This window comes from Myotis daubentonii, chromosome 10 (genome assembly GCF_963259705.1).
Source record: "Myotis daubentonii chromosome 10, mMyoDau2.1, whole genome shotgun sequence".
Taxonomy (NCBI): domain Eukaryota; kingdom Metazoa; phylum Chordata; class Mammalia; order Chiroptera; family Vespertilionidae; genus Myotis; species Myotis daubentonii.
Window position 1 is genome coordinate 74,367,273 of NC_081849.1, and position 5,929 is coordinate 74,373,201.

Below are 5,929 nucleotides of genomic sequence, written 5' to 3' on the forward strand. Positions count from 1 at the left end.
AAAGGGGTATAAGTGATTCTGGATGTCACTTCCATTTCTTCCTGTTTCCTAGTTGGGAACCACTCTAAATTAATCTGATTTAATTTTTTTCCTTGAAAGCAGAAAAGGAAGAAATGACAGAAAGGAGGAACGTGAGTGGAAGCGATGAGGAAGAGGGAGGGGAGGGAACACTACCTAAAAAAAGCTTAAAGAGTATTTCTGAAATACTATACACACAAAATGTTTAGCTCTTAGCTTTCATTATTCACTTGGTCAAGTAACATGTATTGAGTGTCTATTATATGTCAGTGTAGAAGACATGCTCTATGATTCATCTTCATAGAAAAGAAACAGCATGTGGCCAGTCATTACTGAATTTCCCCAGAACAAACAGGATGTGGGAGGTGGGGAGAGGGTATGAGAGCCTGTGCAGGTGGTTTGAAAGCACATGTTCCAGGAAGATTCCACCCGTGGTCGGCAAACTTCGGCTCTCGAGCCACATGCAGCTCTTTGGCCCCTTGAGTGTGGCTCTTCCTAAGCCTTAGGAGTACCCTCATTAAGTTAATAACAATGTACCTACCTATATAGTTTAAGTTTAAAAAATTTGGCTCTCAAAAGAAATTTCAATCGTTGTACTGTTGATATTTGGCTCTGTTGACTAATGAGTTTGCCGACCACTGCCCTAGACCAGTGGTTCTCAACCTTCCTAATGCTGCGACCCTTTAATACAGTTCCTCATGTTGTGGTGACCCCCAACCATAAAATTATTTTCGTTGCTACTTCTTAACTGTAATTTTGCTACTGTTAGGAATCGTCATGTAAATATCTGATATGCAGAATGTATTTTCATTGTTACAAATTGAACATAATTAGAGCATAGTGATTAATCACAAAAACAATATGTAATTATATATGTGTTTTCCAATGGTCTTAGGCGACCCCTGTGAAAGGGTCGTTCGACCCCAAAGGGGTCTCGACCCACAGGTTGAGAACCGCTGCCCTAGACAAAGAGAGGTGGAGGCAACTAAAAAAGGCCTCAACCCAGTTTTTTAAAATAACCCAATAGGAGACAATAAAACCTAGGTGACATTCGGGACAGGTTGTAAACTCCATAGTACTCAGCCAATGAGGAACTGGAGGGGGGACTCTTGCGCAGTATCAAGCATGTCAAACTCAAAGGCTAACGCGGGCCAAATAAATAAGGCATGCAGCTCCTGAGGCCGCAGGTTTGACATGCTTGGGATAAATAGTGCCTTGCTAGCTAATTCCAGTGTGCTTGCAACAAAGGACACCACTCTTGAGACTATTATTAAAAGTCTTGTTTTCACCATATTTCTGTCTCCGAGTCCGTCCTTTGAATTCGGACAGGTGAACATTTTCTCACACCAGGCACTGTTCTAGGCGCTGGGGATAGAGCAGACAAACTGGTTGAATAAGAAAAAAAAAAGGAGCAATCAAGAGTTTGTTTTGCTTTCTTCTTTTTTTTTAATATATTTTTATTGATATTTTACAGAGAGGAAGGGAGAGAGATAGAGAGTCAGAAACATCAATGAGAGAGAAACATCGACCAGCTGCCTCCTGCACATCCCCCACCGGGGACCCAGGTACATGCCCTTGACCGGAATCGAACCTGCGACCTTCCAGTCCACAGGCCGATGCTCTATCCACTGAGCCAAACCGGTTTCGGCTGTTTTGCTTTCTAATTGTGTCCTAAGTCCCTGAACCAATCACTATTGCCTGGAAATGTATTGCTCTGATTGGTCAGACTTGAGTCACATGCTGTATTTTTAGCCTTTGAAGCAGAGAGGTTCTATAAAAATATAAACCATTATGGGAGTCACAAATATGAGACAGATGTAAGCTACACATGCAACTTTAAATGTTCTAGTAGCCACATTTAAAAAAGTTAATCCAATATATCCAGGTTATTATCATTTAAACATTAATCAATACAAGATATTATTAATAAAATCTTTTACACACTTTTCTTGTACTGTCTTTAAAATCAGCATTTTAGCGAGGCTTCTAGTGATGCCAACGTAAAAGGCGCGCAGGGGCATCTCCAGAACATATTTGAGAAACACTGTTCTACAGGCTCTTTTATTTCTTCTGTGTTCCCCAAATCACAGTTATAACGGCAGGAGCACTGGGAGATCTGCTGAAACCTAGTTGAGCAATTGAGAATTGAAGACAGGGTTGTCACTGATGAGATCAAGCAGAGAATTAGTGACGTTTAATATTGTTTGCATGTTGCTGCCACCTGTTGGTTGTAGCACATATTGCAGTCACGTAAACCCAACGGGTTTTGGTCATTTGCAAGCCCTTGAAATTTCTTGGTGACACACCTCAACTGTATCTTGAGATGATTTTCCTTCGGAATTCACCTTTCTACCAGAGCTCAGTAACCCTTTTGGTGGGTGGGTGTCGGGGGAATGCTAAATAAAATTTAATACTAAAATTAATTTCAGCTGTTCCTTTTTACGTTTTTGAATTACAGTTTATGTTCAATATTATTTTGTATTAGTTTCAGCTGTACAGCATAGTGGCTAGATAATCAGATACTTTACAAAGTGGCCAGAAAGTCTTAATAGTTTATATTATGGATTCTCAGACCTATGTTTACCAGGATGTTTGTGTGTGTGTGTGTGTGTGTGTGTGTGTGTGTGTGTGTGTGTGTGTGTGTTTTTCAGCCCTCTTCAGGACACACAGATTTCCTCTTTTTTAAAACCTTAGGTGCACATGTCAGTAATCGGTCAGTAATCTATTGTAATTGTTCCTGCTTTCTGTGTTTGCAGGTTGTTTCTATCACTATTCTTATACACCTTCTGAAGGCAGTGGACAAGAGCCAAATTGTTAACGCCTTAGTTTTTCAGCTGTGAAATGTAGCATAATATTAGCTGCTTCACGGTGGCATCGTGAAGATTAAGTTGCACCTGGTTGTAAAATGTTTGGCACAGTGACTGACATGTATGGAGACCTCTGCAAATAACACTGTTCATAATGACAAATCCTAAATGGAAATTTGAACAGTGACTGGATATTTGAGGAGTTCATTTTATGTTCCATTTTTTTAAATTCTTATTTTTAAATATCTTTATATTTTAGAGATACATACTAAAATAGTCATGAATGAAAAAATATGACTCCTGGCGTTTTGCTTAAAAATAAAACAGGAGGAGGGAAGTGGGTAGTGATGTGGGTGAAACAATATTGGTCATGAGTTGATAATTGTTGAAGCTGGGTGATGGACATATGGGGTTCATTATACTATATACATTTTTATTTTGTGTGTTTAAAATTTTCCATAAAAATTAAAAATAATAATGAGTTTTTCTATTTCTTACAGCATTGTATACAACTGTGGGTACTGCTTGATTTGTTGATTAATTGCTACATTGGGATGGAATTTTGGCATTTTTAGGAGTTTTGTTATTGTCTTTGAAAAAATATGAATTTAAAAGAACTGGCTGCACATCCTTCCAGAAAAATGTTTGATGGAAGCATGTTTTAGCTAACAACTAAGGCTCATTTTTGTTAGAAAAATAACAAAGTGTAATACCTTTGACACAGAGAAATTTTGCAGTTCTTTAGGAAATGCAGAAAGGATGAATTGCAGAAATTACCTCTGAGCATCTTTCTTTTTGACTCTAATAAATAAATGAAGAAAATACTGATTGGCCTGTGGACAGGAATCAAAGAAATACCTGATTTGTGCAGACGAGGATTATGTTCTTTTGTATAACAGAGAACCCGCTTAATCATAGGGATATCTATATTTCAAGAGAAGTAACATCTCTCTCATCCACGCTTCACCTAATCCCAGTACATCAAGTGAATTTGTAACCCTGCCTCGCTGTCCCTTTTCACACCCTGTCATGTTAAGGACAAGGTCCACCCCTGACTGGTTTGGCTCAGTGGATTGAGTGTCGGCCTGCGGACTGGGGAGTCCCGGGTTCGATTCTGGTCAGGGGCATGTGCCTTGGTTGCGGGCACATCCCCACTGGGGGGTGTGCAGGAGGCAGCTGATCGATGTTTCTCTCTCATCGATGTTTCTGGCTCTCTGTCCCTCTCCCTTCCTCTCTGTAAAAAATAAAATAAAATAAAATAAAATAAAAAACAAGGTCCAGCCCAACTGATAGTGGTTCAGTTGTTGAGCATCGACCCAGGAACCAAGAGATCACCGGTTCCATTCCTGGTCAGGGCACATGCCTGGGTTGTGGCTTGTATTTGGAATCATTTCTTGAAGCTTAATGGCAAATTCCTTCATCTCTGCCCCAACATATACATTTCCTTCTTGAAGTTGCCTGCTTTTTCAGAAGTTACCAGAATGAACGACATGAGAGAACACTGTCCTCCTCCAGGGCAGGTAGTACTGGTGGCTTTTGACTCTCAGTTTACTTATACTGTGACTCACTATTACCTACTCAATCAACCACAAATGTTTGATTAGCATTTTGATACAATTTTGGTGTTGTTTAAGCGTCACTTAAGAATATGCAATTTATCAGGAACAAAGGAGATGATTAGGAAATAAAGTACTTGCTTCATTAAAACCACAAAATATCCAAGGGAGAGGTCTGTATAGCAATAACTCTGAGACCATTTGAGCTAGTTTGTCTCCTGGAAAAACTCACTGGCACTCAAATGCTGTCTGTGTGTCTGCTTCTAGGAACAGTCAACAAAAACAGGGACCAATCAGATATTTGAAACGGAAGTGCCGACAGAACCACCCCGTTGGACGAGTACAGCAGACAGTTGGAAATATGGAATTGGAGATCAGGAGAGAAGTAGAGACTGGAGATGAGAAACTAGGAGTTATCCGTACATACAGACGGGTGCTAAAGTCATGAAAATGGTTGTGATGACCAACATGCTGTGTACTGAGGAAAGAGCAGGGAGAATGGACACTGGATATCATTCACGTCTTTTCCCCTAACACTGAGCATCGTTAGGTAAGGAGTAAGTTTGGATTAGTGTTTAAATCCACAGTGCAGGGGCACTAACCTTCCAGAAATGTAGAAGTAACTTTTACCCACACTGTATAGTTCACGCAAAGCAAGAATCGGACCTTAGACCTCTTGAACACAACGTTTTTCTTTCTTATGAAAACCTAAAATCCCATCAACCACCCCACCCGTTCTTCCTCACTCCCCCAGGGCGCTGTGTTTGCCAGCTGAAGGGGTAGGTTTTCTACAGATCGCCGGTTAGCGGTTAGCGTGCTCGGAGCCAGAGGCTGGGGAAGCCAGGCTGTGGCCACATCCCTCACGTGGCACTGGATGTGGGCTTGGGGGCGGGGAGGGGGCGTTATAAAGCTGTGGTTCAGACCGAAGGCTTCGACCTCAAAACTACAGTCTTCTCTCCCTTGAGAGATCTCAGGGGTATTGTTTAAAAACTCTCCGGGCCTCACCCGAGAAGTCGAAACACTCGCAGTTATGTCAGTGATTTTCAACCGGTGTGCCCTCACTTTTAAAACACGTAGCACCTGACTGCCTAGGGGCACTGACCTCTTTTCCCTTAGACTGTCAATTTTTCGTTTTTAAATGACAACAGCGAACACAACAACAGTGGTCCAGCGTGAATGAATAAACACTATAGTTAATTTCTGGCGAGTTGCAGAATTTTATAATGAGTTTGCGTGTGCCACGAGATGGAAAAGGTCGAAACCCGATGCATTGTGGTGTGAAGATGAAGAGAGGGAATGCCTGGAGAGTGCTCAGATTCCCTCGCCGGACACAATCGGGAGCTTGTCAGACAAAGGTCGGTCTCGCCCGTGTATTTATCTCGCCTTCCCAGCAGATCGCCTTGCAATTCCCCACACTTTTTATCCCCACCCCCACTGATCCCGTAGCCACAAAGCACGACGCTCCTTACGACAGTGTCGCACGCCGAGCCTGAAGGAAACGGCTGTTCCCGTGGGTCCGGCCGCGCTGGCCAATCGCGCGGCTCCCAG